The sequence below is a fragment of the Mercenaria mercenaria genome, chromosome 4 (genome assembly GCF_021730395.1).
Source record: "Mercenaria mercenaria strain notata chromosome 4, MADL_Memer_1, whole genome shotgun sequence".
NCBI lineage: Eukaryota > Metazoa > Mollusca > Bivalvia > Venerida > Veneridae > Mercenaria > Mercenaria mercenaria.
This window is the reverse complement of record NC_069364.1, coordinates 51,323,239-51,336,013: the sequence shown is the minus strand read 5'-3', so window position 1 is coordinate 51,336,013 and position 12,775 is coordinate 51,323,239.

Below are 12,775 nucleotides of genomic sequence, written 5' to 3'. Positions count from 1 at the left end.
TTTGCCCTATCCTGACTACAATATCTCCTACAACTACCACCAATACACGATAATGAGAGATCATGTACAACTAAGAAGAGCTATGCTACTCAACCTAAGTGTACAACTTGTTCCCGGGGACTGGCAGGCTCTCCCCGCCGGCGTAACAACTGCTGTCAGAAGTGTAGATGACAGTGACTGCAGAGAATACCACCATCTTGAAGAGATCCCCTATGATGACCTATCCAGATCCTCCAAATTTATATATACCTCTCCAGAAACCTCCATATGCTGTATCCCAGAAAATCTCCATATTTATCCTATTCTTCAGATAAATAAATACACCAGAATCTTATTAGATTTGCATGACCAGAAGTGGACATTTGGATATATAACACAACTATACTTGTCAAGCATATTTTATTCCACAAAATATTTATCACACAAATAGGACCATTACAACTGACCATCTAGTTAGGACTGTATGAGTCCACAATCTTGACCAGATTATCTTCAGCTCTGATGGTTGGAAATGCCTGGCTCCATCTATCCTTTAGACCTCAAGACAGGAAATAAGATCATCACCCTAACACTGATTATGTGTGTGACTTAAACTTCTGCAGTACTGTTGACCCTCCTGCTAGCGCCTGAAAGATAGAGAATAATGTTATATATAATTTATGTTTGTTTATGTGGATGAATGCATGAAAGAAAACCTTATACAAGTCCTCAAGATGATTACATATAATATAATGCTTAACCTCTGTATACTTTGTTCATTAGACAGAAACCAAAACTGATACAAATAGCCCCATAGAAGTTATCGTAGATGTAGAAACTATTATGGAAGAAGACTCTCAAACAGAACAAGATGAGTTCCATGATCTAGAAAATAATGATGACTGTTATGTAGATGATATAACAGAGCAAAATCACAACAACTTTGAGAGAAAAATAGAAACCATGACAACAAGGATAACAGACAGTCTGATGACCCTTTCAAATGAAAGCCAAGAAACACAAGCAAGACTGAGAAATATGGAAGAAGAAATAAATCAGCTCAAACAAAATAACTTGCTACCTCATACTACACAATCAAAGATACTTGATAGAGAAGTTTCCCCCGATCCAGAAATAGACTTCCCCAGTTTACGTATGAATAAGCATAACACCCAAACAGAAAATCATCAACTTAACATGAAAATAAAACCACCAAAATTTGATGGGAAAGAAGACCTTTATGAATTTCTAGACTCATTCAAAATCTGTTGTGAAATTAACCAATGGGACTACCCAGCCACTGGATTATACTTAGCAAGCAGTTTAAATGGTGATGCTAGATTACTCTTGACTGAACTTCATTCTGAAGAAAAAAAAGACTATAACAAACTTGTAAGAAATTAACAGAAAGGTATGGTTGTTTAAACCGAGTAGAAGTCTTTAGGACACAATTACGCACAAGAGTCCGTAAAGATGGAGAAGAAATATCAGAACTTGCCCGCAGTATCAAGAAACTCAGCCTTCAAGCCTACCCCGAAGCGCCCTTACAATGGACCGAGACAATTGCAGTAGACTGTTTCATTGATGCAATGCAAACAGCAGAGATGAGAATCAAATTAAGAGAAGCCAATGTTAAGACCCTCTCAGAAGCTGTACAAACTGCTATACGTTTGGAGACATTTCGTACAGCTGATCAACAAAGACATCCCTCTATTACAGTAGCAGCAACTGGAAATGAAAAGTCAGGGATAGATCAAAACCAAGACAAACTAAAATCTATCTGTGATTCACTTGAAAACTTAACTCGTCAATTTCAAAAGATGACACAAACTCAGGCATCTAACAACCGTCCCCAACCCTATTCCCGACCTGACCAGCCTAGATATGGACAAAATATCAATAGAAGTAGAAGAAATAACTTTCAACATACCTACCCTGACAATAATTCTAATAGACAACCTCCTCCCACTCATTACACTCAAAACAGACAACAAAATACTGTTTCGGGAAACGAGAACAAGTCTTTCTGGAGGCCCATAGGAAGACAGAACAACATGGGCCGGAGACAATAAACAAAAGTTCAAACTATGCAAGCCTAGAAGGTTGTTTTCTACCTACCTATGTTCAAAATCAAGCAACAAAATGTTGATAGATACTGGATCAAAAGTAACTATACTTCAGAAGAAAATGTTAGATAACTGGCCAAAAGAAAGCAAACCTAGAATAACCCCCGTAAATGTTCAGTTGATAGGAATCACAGGTGACAAAGCCCCTTTCTATGGAAAAACTATTGTGAATATAAGGATAGGTAGACAAACCTTTGACATACCTGCTTTTATTGCAGACATCCAACAAGAAGGCATTCTGGGAAGAGATTTCATAATGTCATAAAAATGTGAACTATTACTGAATGACTGAAATGGTGAAATTATTCATTATTTCAGTGTAGACAACCAGGACAAACCCTGTTACATTAGCATAACTGAAGATATAGAAATACCCCCAGATACTGAAGTCATTACTTCAGGACGGTTACTATCTGGATACACACCGAACTATGTTGGAATTGTCGAGACACACCCTACTTTCGTACAAAATCATCATGTTCTCCTGGCAACAATCCTGGTACAACCTGAAGATTGCCGGTGCTAGGGGGCGTGGGCAGTGTTGCTTTTTCCATTACTGCCCATGAACAGACTCAATCAAACCGAGTCTGCAATTTTCACAATTTGCCTTGTTCTCGGTGCTTCCGAGGGATCTACTTTCCAGATTTTATTGATACCTGTAAGACTGGCAAACTTCACAAATATGCCTAAAGCAATACACACAGATACCAAAGTAACTACAATACAACCTGTAGGACTGACAGACATTATAGAAGTAAACATGACTCAGACAGAACAAAACTCTACCCTTACTCATGATAAGCTACCTGTCCATTTAACTGAAGTATTTGAAAGATGTTCAAAAGATTTAACCCAGAAACAAAAACAAAGTTTTGAGAAGTTACTAATTGATTACCAAGATATCTTTTCAAAGTCAGAAGATGACATTGGTAGAACAAACTTAGCAGAGTATAAAATAGATACTGGAGAAAGCCCTCCAGTACGTACACCACCTTACCGCCTACCTGCTGCGAAAAGAAAAGTCGCTGAAGAAGAAATTCAGAATTTGTTAAAACAAGACTTGATAGAACCAACCAAGAGTCCCTGGTTATCCCCAGTTATCATGGTAACCAAGCCCGATAAATCAGTTCGTATTTGTATTGATTTTCGCAAGGTCAATGCGAAGGTTAAATTTGACTCTCATCCATTACCTCGGATAGACCAATCTCTAGAATCACTAGCAAACAAGAAATACTTTTCCAGTATGGACTGTAAGAAAGCATATCATCAAGTCTCCCTGGCCGAAAAAGACCGTCCAAAGACCTGTTTCAGTATAGGTGCTGAAACCTATCAATGGAAAGTTATGCCTTTTGGTATGGCCACAAGCCCAGCAGTGTTTGAACGCCTTATGAAATACGTATTTAATGGACTACCTTATGAAATCTGTCTTGTATATCTAGACGACCTTTTGTGTTTTTCTACCAGTTTTGATGAACACATCGAACACCTCAGACAAATGTTTGATCGCCTCAGAAATGCAAACCTTAAGCTTAGTCCAAATAAATGTTGTTTCTTCCACAGATCTGTAAGCTTCCTGGGCCACAACATCAGTGAAAATGGAATAGAAGCTTGTCCTGAAAAGACTGAAAGTATATCTGAGTGGCCTAGACCAGAAAATGCAAAACAAATTCGACAATGTGTCGGCCTTTGTAGCTATTACCGCAAAATGGTACCTAACTTTGCAACAGTTGCAAAACCCTTTTATCAACTTATAGAACTTAACCGGTCTTTCATATGGGATGACGACTGTGAAAAATCCTTAATACAGTTGAAAAAGTTATTAACTTCAACGCCCATTCTGGTTTACCCCATTCAAAATAGACCTTATACCCTAGATTGTGATTGTTCCAACAAAGCATTAGGTAGTGTACTCAATCAAAACCAAGACAATCAAGAGAGAGTAATTCGCTATTACTCCAGATGTTTATCAAAACCAGAGAAAAATTACTGTACAACCCGCAAAGAATTACTTGCAATTGCAGAATCAGTGAAGCATTTCCATCACTTCATATATGGTAATCATTTTACCATTCATACAGACCATGGTTCACTTACATGGCTACTAAATTTCAAGAACTGTGAAGGACAATTAGCCAGATGGTTAGAAGTTCTAGGAAACTATGACTTTACAATTGAATACAGACCTGGTAGAATACACAACAACTGCGACTCACTCAGTAGACGACCCTGTTCTGAAAAATACTGTCCCCACTGCGAACGTGTAGAAACCAAATACTACACCGAGACAGATCAAACACTACCTGAGCAAATTAGTGTAAACAACACCGAAATTGTGAACCTCTCAAATAACAATCCTAGTGCCCATTTATCTGTTACCAACATGGATGTCATACGCATTGAACAAGAAAATGACCCGGTACTAAGCAAGATTAATCAATGGAAGATTCAGGAACAAAAACCAAATTGGCAAGGTATCTCCCAAGAAAATGTAGTACTAAAACATTACTGGTCAAACTTCTACCTGATAACTATTGAAGACGGTGTACTACATCAAAAGATACAGACCGAACAGAATACCATACGTAAAGTTGTAATTGTTCCGTCACGTTGTCAAAAACAGATATTCAAGGAAATGCACTGTACTGTTACCTCTGGTCACCTTGGGATTAAGAAAATTTTATGTAAGATACAGCAAAGATTTTACTGGTGTTTCTTAAGAAGAGATGTTGAAAACATGTGCAAATCCTGTGACATCTGTGGTGCTCGGAAACAACCAAACCGTAAGGCTAAGGGAGCTATGCAAATATACCAAGTGGGCCATGCCCTAGAAAGAATAGCAATAGACATTCAAGGACCTTACAAAGTGTCAAAGAGAGGAAACAAATACATACTAGTGATTGGTGATTACTTTACTAAATGGATTCAGGCAATATCATTAAAAACAATGGACGCAAGCTATGTAGCCAAGAAAATTGTAAAAAAATTCATAAGCACTTTTGGTGTACCCCTAGAATTATTCAGTGACCGCGGCTCAAATTTTGAATCAAAAGTTTTTGAAGAAATGTGCCCTCTTCTAGGTATATATAAGACCAGATCCACTGTAGGAAGGCCAAACTCGGATGGTATGATAGAGCGCGCCAACCGAACAATCGAAATCATGATATCTGCATATGTAGAAAGAACCAAAGGAATTGGGACGAAAACCTCAACATTTTATCAATGGCTTAAAATTCAAGTGTCCATGAAAGTACTCGATTTACACCAAGTTTGATGATGCTAGGAAGAGAGATGAATCTTCCTATTGATTTAGCCCTTGGGAAACCTGTTGATGAAATGACAAAGTCAACCACAGAATATGTAATTCAATTAGAACATAACCTTGAATTAATTCACGAGATAGCTAGGAGACACCTGAAACAAGCGGCTGTTTCCATGAAACAAATCTATGACCGTGGAAAACACATTATATCTTACTCAATATGTAATGCTGTATGGTATTACAACCCAAAGAGACAGAAAAACCTCAGTCCTAAACTACAAAATCCGTGGTCCGGACGTTACATTGTCACACAGAAGTATGGAGAAGTACTTTATGAAATCAAAATGAAACCAACAACCAAATGTTTGATTGTTCATCATGACAAGCTGAAACCTTACAAGGGTGAAAATAAACCATCCTGGTTTAACAACACACATATGATACCATAGTGAAGTGTTTACATGTAAATGTTCTGACGATTTCAGATGTTCATACTGTTGATTTTTGTATTGATACAAGATGTCATTGCTGTATTTCTGTCATTGCTGTACTTGTATAACAGTTACCTTATTGTGAAACCACTCCATCCTCCAAATATACCGATTCCTGGTGGGTGGGAACTACACTAACTCATCAACTGAAATGATAAATTCACTGCTACTTTCAAGTAAATCAGATAATATTTCAACCCAAAGTTAAAACTTCATTTATTGCTGACTGTATTATGCCAAGATGAACAACTATATTCCAATGTCTCAAGTAGATTCATTTTCTACTTACATGAGTCATCCTACCAGTGCAGATTGTGCAGCAGAGAATACCCCAGACGGGCCAATATAATTAGACATCTGGTAGAATACCATTTTGGGGCATGTTATATATCGAGGGCTGAGCGCGAAACTATTGTATCTTGTTCTTTATTTATATACAGTTACAATAGTTTCGCGCTCAGCCCATGATATGCCTTGGGTGCAATAAGCAGTTCAGCAGGGAGAACGCTCCGCACGCATGCAAAAACCCTAACCATGTACGTTTTGAATCTTACAACAAAATTTCGAAGTTGAGGGGAAGACCTGCAGAAGACGCCACCTTTCATTACAAAAACAAAGAAGTACAAAAAGATTTCAACATCAGAAGAAAACACAAAATTAACAAATTCAGTCCAGAAAGAACACCAAAACGAACAGGCATAAGAAGTACCGTAGTTAAAAGACCATCTTCAAGTAGTAACAACAACAGAGAATGGAAAATACCTAAACTATCAGTCAAACCAAAACAATATGAAACATCTACAAACAAAATATCTATATCAGAACTATGGGACGATCTCAAACTTTCAGACGATGAAATTGAAATACCCGACATTAATATACAACCACTAGAAACTACAGATGATGAAAACCGAAAGTGTGAACACAAAACTAACAAAGTTGGAAAAGTGATGGAGAATGAACAAACAAAGAAGACAGACAAACACAGTGAACACTAAAAACAAGAACAAATTAACACTAAGAAAACTACAGATGATGAAAAACAAAAGTGTGAACACAAAAACAATAAAGATAAAAATGTGAGAGAAAATGAACAACAAAAGAGTAGCGATGAACAATCAAAAGAAGAACAAAAGCAAACTAAGAAAACTACAAATGAGGACAGACAAAAATGTGAAAGAACATGAAAAACAGATAGAAAATTAAAACAAAAACAAAATAAGTGTGAACACAAAACTAACAAAGTTGTAAAAGTGATGGAGAAGGAACAAACAAAGAAAACAGACAAACACAGTGAAAACTCAAAACAAGAACAAATTAACACTAAGAAAACTACAGATGATGAAAAACAAAAGTGTTAACACAAAAACAACAAAGTTGAAAAAGTGAAAGAAATGAACAGACAAAGAAGACAAACAAAAACAGCGAACAGTCAAAACAGTATCAAACACCCACTAAGAAAAGTACAGATGATGAAAAACAAAAGTGTGAACACAAAACTGACTATAAACAATCAACATATACAAGTCATCGAGGGTGTTCAAAAGCGGAACCAGTACTCTATCATATCAAGAATAGTGGAGAAAAATATGTGTTCCGACCGATTAACATACAGTCTACATTGAACTCTGTTGGAGAGCCTCCACCTAGCTACACTTCAATGGCTCCGAATCATCACTTGCCAAACAATGTTACTGGACCCAATAGACAATGTATTAATAACACCTGGCCACACTCTATCTCTGATTTGGCTGCCATGAATAATGTTCGATCTTGTTCATTGCCATCGGTCAACAGCTTATTGTATAGTTCCCAAATTCCACACGAAAGTACACCAGTAGGTAATCAGGTGGTATACAGTCGACAGAAGAATTACTATAATCAAAGTTTACGTAGGGCTCGATCAGATCCAATTTGTTATCATTCCGAGAACAATGTATCTAAGCAACCAGTAACTAAACCGAGGAGAGAAATAGACACATTAGTGGGTGACTCTTTGACAGACACACCGGCAATGAACTATATTCCGCCAAGCCCGGGAATTGTAATGCGACAGTCGGATAAGGCTGATGCCATTCGTAGCCCTCGTGAACATACATATACAGACACGAGAATGCAAGCCTCAAGTCTGCAGATAGCTGAACTGAAGGAACCAATTTCTGATATGCCTGTAGAAATTGCATTTTCAGGGTTTTCTACTCAGGGACCAGAGGACATTTCTTATAAGAAGTTGCAAAGTAATGACAGTCAGGAAAATTTCAACCAGGTCTCACATACTTCATTAGTCAAAACAGATCATTTGTATAACCAAGTTGCGCAGACTGTAGAGATGCCAAAGCATCAAGGACACAATCATTTGGAAGTAGTTTATCAATTAACTCAAATGTACATGAATCAAACGTAAAAAGACAATCTCCTACGGCTGTAATCCGCCCATTGCCTAAACGCCGATCTCCTCCCAATGTCGACAGACAGTTGCCGAACGAATGAAATATCTTAAACACGAGGCCGTCTGAACCATCCGATATGATTAAGACATACATGTTTGTGAAAGGAAAATGTCTACCTAACGGAAGACGATGCCAATGGTAAACTTTATATTTGTGTAGGTGAAAACGTTTCAAGAAAAAACGTTGTTGTTCTTTCAACACTATGTTTAAATAACACTCATAAGTCTTATTTATATCTCGCTAAAGGGGAATATAAAGCAAACAGCTTAATTATATTTAGATATTCACAATATCGGGAACATTTTGAATAGAAGTACATGGATGTCTGTGTAAAAATATGGCAGTCACTACTAAATTTACTCACTGCTGTAATTTGGTGTTGTTTATATATATATTTGTGTGTAAATGCTTGTTTTAATTAATTCGAGCACGACGTAGAGGTTATACGCTGAAGTCTGAAGTCCTAGTAAATTATTTAACGAGACGTATCACCAATTCGGAGTGTTAAAATATTTCAAATTATTTAGATCCTTCTATTTTGTATTCCGATTTTTATACCGCTTTTATGTAAACAAGTGGATGCAATAGAGAATCTTTTTCTTTTCATTGCGTATGTATGGTACCAAATATAGAAGGCCAACTTGAGGCAACGTAACCATGTTTTAATGATACTAAATCTTGGGAGATAATACGTCCTGTGAAAGAATTTAGGACTGCACAGACTATCCTGTATGGGACCTCATTGGAAATAAGTGATTGATTTTACTTTGATGGGTCATCCCAGGTATTAAGATCATATCTTTATAGTCTGGCTACCGACTAGATAATCTTTTTTTTTAGAAAAAATAATTCTTTTATATATTTTGACTTCATCAGTCTTGGCTCTGATTATCTAGTCTGGTAAACTCTGGTCAGAGCTTGTGACCGATATCTCATGATAAACCGTTAGCTGACCAATCACACAGTATGACACACTGCAATAAATTTCTCCTATGGATAGAGATCTTAATCAGCATTTAGTTAACAGGTGGTGAGCACATGAGCTGAGGTTTAATTTTGTCTTTCATTTTAATCTGGCTAGTTTTGATTATACACCAAAAAAATAAAAAGGTCAGAATTGCCCTTTGTCTTCAATCATAATTACGTAAAAACAACAATTCCTAAATGAAATCATATTAATTATTATAATAGTCTTCTTATTGGTTAGATTAAATAAATATGTATAAACTATTTATACTATTGATACCAGTAAGTCTTATCTAATAGCACAGTGCATAATAAGAAAAGAAGTCATAGGCAGAATGAATATTTTAACAATGGATTCAGCTATAGAGAAGGGATTAGAAGTTTTACAACGTAATTAATGATGTTCGTTTTTCTTGATTTTTTAAGTTGAAAAAGTATGTGCAATATACTATATATGCATTTTATGATGTGTTTTTGAATATTGTATTAAAATTTTCTAGTTAGTAAACATCTTAACCTCCCAGATTTGGTTAGTTTTTATGGGGCAAAAAAAAAAAAACACACACAGTAAAAACATGTTTTTGACTGTTATATCCGTCTTGTAGTATATATAAAAAGGTTTTATGGATAAAATGCGTTGATTGCATGGTATAAAGGTTTATAGTACATTCAACTTCATTTGCACGAACTCGGCCTGCTATACTCTTGACCTATGGTCCTTATAAAACCTCTATCTTCATACGGTATACAATTAATTGGATTTTTTTAATAAGCACAAAACTGTAATTTATAGCATCTGCATACTTTCTTTAGTCAATTGCTAAGTAAGATATGTAGCACATCATGTTTCTCTAGAAAGCTTACCTAATTATATTTACCTAATAACCCCTGTGGGTTGAAAACCTTGCTTGTGGTGCAGAACTCTCGGGTGAGGAAGCCATCTAGTTGGATGGTTGTGCTTGAAACAATGCATGGAGGGGTACATGGGATATTCCTTTAGAACCATGTATGGAGAGGCACCTGGGGTCTTCCTTTAGTACCATGCATGGTGGGGCACCTGGAGTCTTCCTTTATTACCATGCATGGAAGGGCAAACCAAATATTTTGTTTGAAAACGTTGTTTAACATTTCATGGAACTGGGTTTGTTATAGGTCGGTTGACTTTCGAAATGTGTGCCGCCCTCCCGACCCCACTCTAAAAATGCTTCCTACGTGCCTGACGGGCGCCTGGATTCTTCCTCTAGTACCAGAAAGGCTGAAAAATCATCAAATGACACATTTTCCTGTCAATGTTATGTTAAACAAAAACACACACAATATGACTTGTAACTGTCCGGCAATGAAAGCCTTAATGCATGAATATTTGATCACCACCCGAAAGAAAATGCACATATCTTCCGATCAAAATTTAACAGTGACTTAATGTTAATGAAAATTTAATGGAGACCAAATGCAAGTGGTATTAGAAAACTTATTTTTCCTTGAAAAGATCAAATACCCAAAATTTTTATGCAGCTTCTTTAAGCCACGTCCTTTAACAAGTGCATGTACTTATTTCACATCTGCCAAATAAGTAGTGTATCTATTGTGAAATTGGCAAATTCACCCAGATTTTCCCCTTTTCAATAAAAACATGAAAATGTACTCAGAATGTGAAACCCCTTATCCAATGCATTGTTTTATAAGAAGACTTATAAAATGTCTACATGTTCACAAGCACAAACAGTAATTGTGGTCTAAACTGAAGTAAAACTCTTAAAAAGAAACTTTGATTTAAAATTAAACAAATTCCTTGAAAAACAGTACAAACTATTATCTGATGAATTGTTCTTCCACCGCTATAAACCATTTATCTACCTGGTACTAACAACATACCGGTAATTATTGGTTTTTAACCGATATTTGCGCTAAGTTCAGTGATTTGAATATTACTTTCTTTTCTTTAAAACAATGCAAAAAAGCACTTACATATCTTAAAGATGAGTATCTCTAAGTGAACTGAAAAAAATAAGGCAATTAATTTGGATGGCAAGATATGGTAACCACAAACTGTGGTTTGAAATGAAATGGAACGGCTTGAAGTACATAGTTTGACATGATATGCGTTCTAAATCCAGTTAGACTTCAGATTTTTCTGTTATTTCTCTTTTTTTATGTTCTGTTAGATTTGTGTATTTTTGGATATTTTGTTTGTTGGTTAGAACACGACAGATACGCCATGTTCATTTATATTACGTTTTAGCAATGATTTATAAAAGATAATAGGTAAGGGTAGATTTCTTGGAAGCACAGCACCACAAACACAGCCTCAAAGCCATGCATTTGCAAAGTAAGCCCACAACAATATATATAAAAAAATATTTTTTTAGGAACGAATATCATTTAGTGCTGGTTTGTGACGCATTTACACTTTTGACACAGCAGTATATACTGTCATATTTTACGCGGATGCCAAGCATGTTCAAGCTAATAGAACTGTTTTGAAGCACTAATAAGACATTATTACATCATCTATCAAAGCAAATCTTTTAACACTTACACTGCTAAATTTCTATAATGAACTTGTCCATCTTTCAATTAGAACAGTACCATTAACTGTTAAAAGGGATGTTTACCAAAACATAATACAGAATTATTAGTACATAATAAGTCAATGAAAATCAAGAAAGAGAAATTCAAAGCAAACTATTTACAGATCACGCTTATTTATTTCAAAATAAAGAAATTTATTTTAGAATAATGAATTGAAACAGATCAGTGATAGGCAGATATATTTTTCAGTTGTTTCATAAAACACCTAAATCATTGTTTTGGTTGCCAACTATTATCAGTTTCTTTTTGTCCCTTGGGAGCAGTTTCACTTCTTCCCACATTATACATGATTTCTGTTTTGTAGGAAGGTGTTAGTTCTGTTCTTAAAACTCCTATTGCCGGGTATTCTTATCCATTGTAGATTACAATCAGCATTTCCTTATTTTAGCAATTAAGACATGAATTATTATATAGAAGCATTTTCATCTGTGCAACATTTTTTTTTAAAAATCATTCAAATTTAAACACAGAATACATAATATGTAAAAAGTTAAACAACAGCATTAATCCACTATATATCAATTATTCATTAGGTATTCTTTCTAGTTCAATAATTTTTACCATAGTGCTCCCTGTAATCTACAGGTCAATGGGTGTTTATAAACATGTGTGAATGGCAATAAATATCCCAGAACCACCAGGTCATGTAACATGATCATTTTCAGCTGTAATAGCTTGACCTTAGATAAAGGTCGATCTCCAGGATTCAGGAGATGCTCAAACCAGTTTTGCACAGACCGTATGTTTTGAGAATAAAAGGGACTTAATGATACAAAATTTGTATTGCCTCAGGAGTTATCTCCTGTGAAAAAAACATAAGGTCTGAACACAGACTAATATCTTTATTCTATTTAATAAATCATAAAGTATAATTGACGTAATCTTTCATATATTACTTAGCACATCTATTTT